This window comes from Bison bison, unplaced genomic scaffold (assembly GCF_000754665.1).
Source record: "Bison bison bison isolate TAMUID 2011002044 unplaced genomic scaffold, Bison_UMD1.0 scf7180017864370, whole genome shotgun sequence".
Lineage (NCBI taxonomy): Eukaryota > Metazoa > Chordata > Mammalia > Artiodactyla > Bovidae > Bison > Bison bison.
Genome location: NW_011494942.1, coordinates 10,687,432 through 10,697,494, shown reverse-complemented (window position 1 = coordinate 10,697,494; position 10,063 = coordinate 10,687,432). Strand labels below are relative to the sequence as shown.

Sequence of the window (10,063 nt, the reverse complement as noted above, 5' to 3'; positions counted from 1 at the left end):
TGCTGGGAGGGATTGGGGGCAGGAGGAGAAGGGGACGACAGAGGATGAGATGGCTGGATGGCATCACTGACTCGATGGACGTGAGTCTGAGTGAACTCTGGGAGTTGGTGATGGACAGGGAAGCCTGGCGTGCTGTGATTCATGGGGTCGCAAAGGGTCGGACACAACTGAGCAACTGAACTGAACTGATAATTGGGTCCTTTCTCATTTTTCAGAATAAGACCAACAAGAGAGATTGATTCATTTTCCTAGGGTGACCAACCATCTCAGTTTGCAGGATTATCAGTCTAAAACTGGAAGAGGCTTGGGTAAACCTGGACAAGTGGTGAAGCTACATTTACTGAAAAATGATAATTTGCAAAGGTAAATACTCAGGCACCACATCCATGCAATCTGAACATATTTTAAAAGTTCATTCTCTTCATCAAGGGTTCACATGGATAATTGATGATACAGTTTTGATGTAGAGTGAAGCGTTCTCACACGTTAGATGTTAATCATACAGTTTGAGATTCATCAGGGACCCATCAGATTTTTATTCTTAGCAAGTCAGATCAGAGGGCAGTGTAATTAATCTGATACTGGCACCCTTAGTGATGTCGGCCTGACCCAGGGAGACCTGTGCCAATTCCAGGGCTGTCAGAATCCACTGGGAGGCAGAAAGCAGGGTTTCAGGGCTGCTGCAGCCTCTAGCGGGATTCCCAGGTGGTGCTAGTGGTAAAGAATCTGTCTGCCACTGCAGGAGACACGGGTTCTATTCCAGGGTTGGAAAGCTCCCCTGGAGGAGGGAATAGCAACTCACTCCAGTATCTTTGTCTGGAGAATCCCAGACAGAGGAGCCTGGTGGGCTATAGTCCATAGGGTCGCAAAGAGTCAGACATGACTGAGCAGCTAAGCAGCAGCAGGACTTACTTTTATAAAGAAGATAGCAGTCTGTTTATTTTCCAGTTAAAAGAAAATGAAAGAGTTGCTCTCTAAAATTTCAGTACTGGAGTTCACGGTCCTGCATAGCTTCTGAACCTGCATAAAAACGTCTGATTTGCAGGAGGCTGGTTGTTGAATTATGATACTGAGAACTGTGCCATCACAACTCTAAAACCTTGCAAAACAAATGCCCTTGTAAAGTCTCCATTGAAATATTAAACTTTTTCCACTAGGGCATCTTATAGAAGGTTTCAAATGACTGGAGGGGAAATAAAGAGATTAATCACTTTTAAGCACCAATTATTGTGGCTCTGGACAATCAATTTTTTAAAAGAAATAAAATTTCTAGGACTTAACACTGCTATGCTTCAGCTAATGACTGTTTATTATTTACGGGCTTAACTGGTTTATATCCTTAAACATATCCTAATTTATGTAAGGTTTATTTGTTGTTGTTGTCGTCATTTTTCAGTTGCTAAGTCATGTCTGACTCTTTGCAACCCCATGGACACTAGCCCACCAGGCTCCACTGTTCATGGGATACTGGAGTGGGCTGCCATTTCCTTCTCCAGGGGATTTTCCTGACCCAGCGATCAAACCATCTCCTGCATTGGCAGGCTGATTCTCTACTGCTAAGGTTTATATCCTTATTTATATCTTTAAAGTCCTAACAATTATTTCTTTGACTTGAGTGTCCAGTTTCAGATTTAATACTCTACGGTCAGTTTTTCTGAAAGGAAAGATCTAGAAATAAATAAGTGGTATAATTTTCCAAAAACAACTATGTAGATTATAAGTTGATTTTCTTGAGGAGCAACTTTCCCAGATCTTCTTCTTACATCCCTAGGTAGGCTTACCCAGTTATTTAATTATCACTCTATTAAGCTCACTTCTTACTGCTCCTTTTAATATGGACAGTCTTAGGGTTTTGCGGTCTTTTTTGCTCTCCTCATGTACTTTCTCTAGACCATCTCGTCAACAGCCATGACTTTAACTGACATCTCTAAACTTTTGACACTAAATTTATAGCTCTACCCGAGACTCTCTCTAAAGCTCTTTTTACACCTTTCCCTGGAAATTTCATAGTCATCTTAAACTCAAGATCTCCAAAGCTGAGTTGGCCATCATCTTTTCTTTTATTGTCTACTTCAAGAAGTGATACCACCACCTATCAGCCAGCCAGGTCAGAAATTATGAATTATTTTGGATTTTACTCTCCCTGCAGAATGACCACAGTCCACTATGAGCAAGTTCCCTCTTGCCATCGTGTGTGACTCTTCATGGCTCTGGTCATCCATCTCACACTGGAAGATGCCATTAAAGTTCTCTTGCAGCACTAATGATGAATGGAGGTCTGGAGTGAGGGGAGAGGAGATGTCCCTTCAACTCTCTGGGTCATGTGTCTTAAAAGCCAAATCACAGGTCCAACTCCCCTTTCTCCTTCATCCAGTTGTGATTCATGATGGTGAGTACAAGACAGCTACCAAACTGCACTGAGAACCATTCCTATATTCTACCTGCAGATGTGTTTCTAGAAACAGTATGGAGGAGTCTCCAAAAAATTAAAAATAAAACTTGCACATAATACAGCAATTTCACTACTAGGTATTTATCCAAAGAAAATGAAAACACTAATTAAAAAGATATTAATACATACATCTCTGTGTTCACTGCAGCATTATTGATAATAAGCAAGGTATGGAAGCAACCTAAGTATTCATCAGTGGATAAATGGATAAAGAAGATGCAGTATATATATTTCAATGGAAAATTGCTCAGCCATAAAAAGAGCGATATCTTGCCATTTGTGACAACATGGATGGACCTTAACAGCATTATACTAAGTAAAATAAATCATATAGAGAAAGACAAATACCAGATGGTCTCACTTTTCTAGAAGAATCTTAAAAAAACAACCCCCCCCCAAACTAATAAGCTTAAGAAAATGAGAACAGACTGATTTTTAAAAGAGGTAGGGCTGTGGCAGTGAGGAGTAGATGAAATGGATGAAAGGGTATAAATAAGTAAGTCATAGGGATATAATATACAGCAAAGGGAATATAGTCAATACTATTGTAATAACTTTGTGTGGTGACAGATGATTATTGGGCTTAGCATTGTGATCAATTTGTAAAGTATATAAATGTTGAATCACTATGTTGTGTACTTGAAACTAATATAATGTTGTATGCCAACTATACTTCAATTAAATTTTTTTATTAAAAATAAGATAGGTTTGAGTTATCCAAAGGATGCTACTGGGCATCACTTTTTATACATCCAGAACATCTGAACCCAGTTTAGGCTCAGGCTTGAATGTCAGGCATCCACTTAGACAAACGATACGTGCAGCTTGAGGCTCTAGACAATTCCTGAATGCCTTTATTGACCAGGTCTGGGGTCATAATTTGAGGAGTTACTTGAAAACACCATTCACTTGTCACATACAGCAGTTCAAGTGGATGCTGTCATAACATTTGAAAAGTGCTTTGGCATTTACATGAAGAAATTAGAAAGAGGCTCCCTTCCTACGGTCCCTGCAAATAAGGCTCTTTGCTAAACAAACATGCTGTTTGAAGCACAGTTCTTTTAAGCCTTTGCCCCCTAGAAAGGGCTTCCCAGGTGGCTCAGCAGTAAAGAATAAACCTGCAGTACAGGAGACCTGGTTTCAATCCCTGGGTTGGGACGATCCCCTGGAGGAGGGCATGGGAACCCGCTCCAGTATTCTTGCCTGGAGAATCCCATGGACAGAGGAGACTGGTGGGCTAAAATCCACAGGGTCGCAAAGAGACATGACTGAAGCAACTGAGTATGTACGCACACACGTCAACTAGAGAAGAGGACCCTGATCATCCAGCTTGTATAATGCAATCGCTAGTCTGCAGTGATTTGTCCCTACAGCCCTGCTGAACAAGGGCTGAGTCACCCACGAGTGTAGAAATGTGAGAATGTCACTTGCACATATTTGGTGATCTTACTTGAAGTCATTACTGAGTTTCAACCAATTTTCAAGAGATTTTTTTTTTTTCTTCAGTGACCATCCGCAGTGTCATACTACTCTTGTGAAACAAAAGGTCTGAGATTTTTCTTTTCTGACATTTTTTTTTTTTTTTTGTGGAAGGTAAATTAAGCTTTGCAGAAATCTATGGCTCATTTTAGAAAGTCTGCCCTTTAGTACTAACAGGTACATATAATCTTCAGAGCCTCAGACCTTTCACAGGTATTTAGAGAAATATTGAACTTATGATATTATCTAATTAAATGAATGAAAAACTAAGAGTACAACCAACTAAAATTTGGCTTTCCTCTGATCACCCTACTGGAATCACAATACTTTCAGAGGTCATCCCTTTTCCCCTCCCTACTCCTTGGGAGCAATGCCAACATTTTTTCTTACATTTTACTATTTCCTCTTTTTTTTTTTTCTTTTTTCATCCTGAGAGCAACATGGTCAAATTGATATTTTAGAAGGATCAGCCCAGTATCTGAGAGGAGAATGAATGGGAGGACAGACTGGTCGGGGGTGCAATTAGGCTGGGGGCAGATGCCATATCCAGACAAGCTGAGAGCCTGGCTGAGAGAGGACTGGAGGGTCAGGTCAGTAGTACCAGGTACAGGGAGATCCAAGACAGTTCTTCTCTGGCACAAGTGTAGCTTCTGGAGATGGATAGGGTGGAGGGTAGATGTGGGAGGGGGTTGCTGGGGTAGAAATGCCTTTGGGACATTCAGGGAACATGCTCAGAGATAATTGTCTTGGACGAACCTGTGTCTGTATATGGTATGGGTGTTATTCCCTAAAACAGGTCTGAACTTCCCCACGAGCTCCCTAAGCACTGTGCATCCAGCGTGGAGTGTGTAAGGGAAAGCCAATCAATAAACACCATTTTCCTCTCTAGTTTAAATCGTTTAACCGCTTTGAGTCAGTGCTCAGTCTTTGTTTTTAAATTTTAATTTGTGCTATGTACTTAGTCACTCAGTCATATCTGATTCTTTGTGGCCCCATGGACTGTAGCCCACCAGCCTCCTCTGTCCATGAGATTTCCCAGGCAAGAATACTGGAATGGGTTGCCACTTCCTACTGCAAGGGATCTTCCCAACCAGGGGACCGAACCTGGGTCTCTTGTGTCTCCAGTGTTCACAAGCATGTTCTTGTTCAAGAAGCAGTGTTCAAGCAGTGTTCTTGTTCTTGAAGCAGTGATCAAGCCACCTGGGAAGCTCCACAATTTAGTTTATTTCTCTCTTCCTTAGGAAGCCCGTAGCATCTGATTATATGAGACTCCATCTGATTACATGAGACTCCACCCCCATCTCTGTCTCTGTGGGTCACTTTTTGTCTCCGTGTCTTTGAGGAGCAAAGAGAAGGCCCTTGTGCCCAGAGAATAGAGAGCGGGGTTGTGGGGGCCGGCCTCTGCCAGGTGAATCTGGGATATCATAAGAGCCAGACCATGAGGATCTGGTGAGCTATATTGGGAACATTGGTCCTTATTCCAAGAGAAACCAGAAGCTCTTTATGGGTCTTAAAAGGGTGAACCAGTTCCTGATGTGACTTTTAAAGGCCAGGACAGTGCAAAGAATGGAACTGAGTGAAGCAGAAGCGGACCTGGCCGAGCAGTTAGAGGCCGAGGCCACAGGGCGAGAGGACAACAGCCTCTGCAGCTGCGGTGACAGTGAAGAGGGGTGTACTGTTAGGAGAGAAAATGGGCAGAACCTGGGGACTGTTTAGGTGGGGGTTCCTGAAGGAGAAGGCTAGCGTGATCCCGGGCTTTCTGCAAGGAGCAACAGAAGACATGGTAGTCATTGTGAGAGATGAGGAGGAAGCGCAGACTGGGAAGGGGAAGGATTCTCCTAAATGTCCACACCCATTTCTCCTGCCCCATCTGCCCGGCCAGTTCTAGCTGCCACTCCCCTTTCCAAATGGTCAGCTGCAGCCACAGAGATAACTCGGCCACTGACCACTATGCACACATATTCTCCAACCTCAGCTGCTCTGAGCTGAGGGCCAGCTGCTCTGGCTCTTCGGGAATATTGTATCAATTTCAAATTGAACCTTTTTCTGTTCCTCATATTAAGTTTTAAAAACATTTTTACTCTCTCCATATTTCTTTTCTTCACTTTATTGTAGTTTCAGTAATGCCATTAAAAACCCTGTAAAAATATAAATGTATTAAAGGAAAAGCATACACTAGCACAAATAGTATTCTCTTTTAACCTCCTAATTATACTATAAATAATATTATATACTATAAGCATTATTATTAATACCTTTTGACCTCCTCATTCTATTCAGCTCCATGGCAACCACAAGATACATATTAGTTCCTGTTGAAAATAGGCTTTTCAAGAAACCCAAACTTGGGCTCCTGGGTCTCCTAGGTCCCAAGCTTCCTTACAATGTATCTTTCCCACCTGTCACTTGCCTTCCTATTTAAGTTCAACAGCTGTCAGTGTTTTTATTTATTTCTTAAATTTAATTTTTATTGGAGTATAGTTGCTTTGTTTGATTGTAATGTGTTAGTTTCTACTGCACAGCAAAGTGAACTAGCTTTATGTAACATATACCCCCCACCCTTTTTTTGGCTTTCCTTCCCATTAAGGTCACTATAGAGCCCTGAGTTAGGGTTTCCTGAAATATACAGCAGACACTCTTTCCATATTTCTGGTTCTTTCTTCCCTCCTCAATTTTACCAAACTACCTTGGCTCTTAATTTACTTAAAAATATAGAAGCCAAAGGATGTGATTTTCCTCGAATTGTCTTACCCCCAGTTTTAGAACTTCTCTGAACCTTCATTCATTCTCTTTTCTTTCTTGCCTCAGTGGAAGAAATCTCTCTCTCCCCTTTCCAAGCTTCTTTTTCTCCCTCTGTGTCCCCATCCCACCCTATTCCATTTTTCCTGGAGCATTGTCTCATAGACTACCCCCATCTCATTTCTCATGTTGAAGGAAATGGTGTTTTTCGTTTTTGTTTTGTTCTGAGCCCAGTATTTATACAGTCAATGTAGAAAACTTGGAAGATATAGAAAGGAACAAAGATGAGTGCAAAAACCACCCACAATCTCATACAATGGAGAAAACCATATTTGATTTCTAATTTGTTTAAAAAAAAATTTCTCTTGCTACTGATTCTCTCCCCTCAGCCTGAAAATATGTTCAGTTCTTCTCTTGTTTCTCCTATTTCCGTTAGTGATGTTATCTTTTTTATCTTATTATCATTTATCTAGGCAGGGTAGATAATAGGGAATCATCTTTGAGTCTTCAATTTCCTCAATTCAACATGAAATTCTACTGATAATATTATGTTGTTTACTTACTTGTGTTAGGTACACTGCTAAGTACATTAGCTGTGTTTTCCCGATCTTTCACCGCACCAGTTATTCCTGTTTTACATATAAGTAAGCAGAAACTTTGAGGTTCACAGCTAAGCAATGAAGTCAGAATTTGAACTCAAGCCTGTTTATTTCCAAAGTTTCTGCCATTTCAGTTTGTCCTCTCCTATCTTTTTCTACTACTTCTACTACTGTTGCTCTGTGCATGAGTGCTAAGTCGCTTCATTTGTGTCCAACTTTGTGCATCTCTATGGACTGTAGCCCGCCAGGCTCCTCTGTCCGTGGGATTCTCCAGGCAAGAATACTGGAGTGGGTTGCCATGCTCTCCTCCAGAGGAGCTTCTCAACCCAGGGATCGAACTCAAGTCTCCGGCGGCTTCTTCATTGGCAGGCGGGTACTTTACCATTAGCATCACCTGGAAAGCTCTACTGTTGCTCTAGCTCACATTATCAATTGCCAAATAGCCAAATCACCTCATTAACAATACTGCCCAATCTTCGTTCACACTCATCATTGGAGATTGGTAGAGGTCTGGTACATTGAATTGCCCTGGTCCCATCAATTTCGTTGTATCTTTACCAAGAAACAGTTGTATTTTATCAGCGAGCCAATCAATGCACTTGTACTGTTCATTATGTTACAGCATTTAATTACATATTATATAAACCAATGAAACCTTGAGTGTAAAATAGAATTGTTCCTGTGAAAACTAAGTTGAGATTCTTTGGAAAGACTTGGTGAGAGTGAGTGGCCTGAAAATATTATAATCCAAATCAGTATAGGAAAGGTGAACCAGACATGCTTGGGAAAAGTTTGTAAACATATCTTTAAGATTCTGCACTCAGATTGCATTTTGCTGCACTTTAAGGAAACAGAAGCTTGAGTGTGGTTCTTACAAGACAAATGATACAACTCTAATTAGCAGACACTCAGAGGAAGGGCCTTGGCATTCTATTCTATTATACAATTGCTGAATGTACTCATATATGTCTTAGGTTAAACTATAATATCTAAGATAAGTGTGTATAACGTTTTAAAATCCCCAGCCTGTTAAACCAAGTAAGTCAGTGTTAGTCATTCAGTTGTGTCTGACTCTTTGCAACCCCATGGACTGTAGACTGCCAGGCTCCTCTGTCCATGGAATTCTCCAGGCAAGAATACTGGAGTGGATAGCCATTCCCTTCTCCCCAGTATCTTCTCAACCCAGGGATGGCCTGCGTCTCTTGTGTCTCCTGCATTGACAGGTAGGTTCTTTACCAGCTGAGCCATAGAGAAGCCCTTCAAAAGGTCATATCATGTTAAAAAGAATTATTCCCTTTAGGGCTTGTCATTTTACATAGTCCTTCCATTCAGGAATGATTCCCATTCTAAATCGAAAGCATGGCACAAATAAATCTATCACAAGAAAGAAACAGACTCATAGATATAGAGAACAGACTTGTGACTGCCAAAGGGGAGGGGGGAGGGAAAGTGATGGACTGGGAAGTTGGGGTTAGCAGATGTAAGCTATTATAAATAGGATGGATAAACATCAAGGCCCTACTGTATAGCATAAGAACTATATTCAGTATCCTGTGATAAACTATGATGGAATTAAAAAGCATATATATATGTCACCCTGGGGTGGGATGACTGCAAATTTATCCTAGGATAGTTCTCATCTTATTAAAACCTTTTAAAATGTGAGCCATTCTTAGAGAAGGAAATAGCAATCCACTCCAGTATTCTTGACTCTAGAGTCCCAGGAACAGAGGAGCCTGGCAGGTTACAGTACATGGAGTCACAAAGACCTGGACATGACTGAGCAACTAACGCTAACACACCTCCCATTTTCCCCAGGGTAAAGAAGAGAGTGGCCTTAGCTGTGATTGGTCAATGGCTGCAGGTGACTCTCCATGCATCAGGAATGTCATTGTTTTCCTTACTCGCTACAGCCTGAAGATTTAACAGCAAGGCTGGTGCTTATATATAGAAGGAAGCTAATTACTTCATTTCATTCTTTTGTTGGAACATTTTCCTACCCACTTACCAATAATCTTCCCTTTCCTTTCACAGCTCCTCTCCGAAGAGACTAACAATAGTGCATTCATCAGAAGAGCTCCAGTTGGAGCCCAGGAAGAGACAACAGAAGGCTGGGACCAGGCGGGCTGGCTAGAGGTCAGTGTCCACCAGCTCCTGGGTAATTGGCTCCCAGTCTCTCCAAAGGCATTTCTTAACAGAGGCAAATAGAAACTTCCATTTAATTCCATGTGGTATAAAAATGTAATTGTTTCACCCATAAAGGCAGTCATGTTTCTATAACAATGGCTTCATTCAGGGCTTTCAAGAGTCATTACTACAAGTTCTTTTAGGGACTTAAAAGCAATTATTTTCTTGATCTGAAGCAAAAAAAAGAATCAGAACATAAGGCTCTCTTTTCCATTTTTATTTTCAATAAATAAGGAAAGACATCACCTGAGTGCTTTAATCATGAGCATCTTTGAGATGACAGTGGATGTGGGGCACTAAATTCATCTCTGACCTAAAGTCATAGCACTTTAATCAGTTTTGATGCCCTTTCTTGGAGAAATTAACAGCTCAATAAGGACAACTCACGGAAAAGACAGGTAATAAACCAAGATGTTGGTCCTCTTATGTGCCATCTGGCAACTCTATTTATTTATTTGGCTGCATTGGGTCTTAGTTGTGGCACAGGGAATCTCAGTTGCATCATTCAGGACCTTTTGCTGTGGTGTACGGATTCTCTAGATATGGCTTGTGGGCTCAGTTGCTCAGTGGCATATGGAATCTTAGTTCCCTGACCAGGAATTGAACC

General features: G+C 41.3%; 1 long non-coding RNA gene across 2 annotated transcripts in view; it reads left to right on the top strand.

The window, feature by feature from the left end:
• LOC105000227 overlaps positions 1-10,063 on the top strand; it is a 127,559-nt gene that overhangs the window by 61,875 nt on the left and 55,621 nt on the right. For both annotated transcript variants that reach the window (XR_826704.1, XR_826703.1), the window contains exon 3: positions 9,304-9,405. This is a non-coding gene — a long non-coding RNA (uncharacterized LOC105000227). The remainder of the gene's footprint in view (positions 1-9,303; positions 9,406-10,063) is intronic.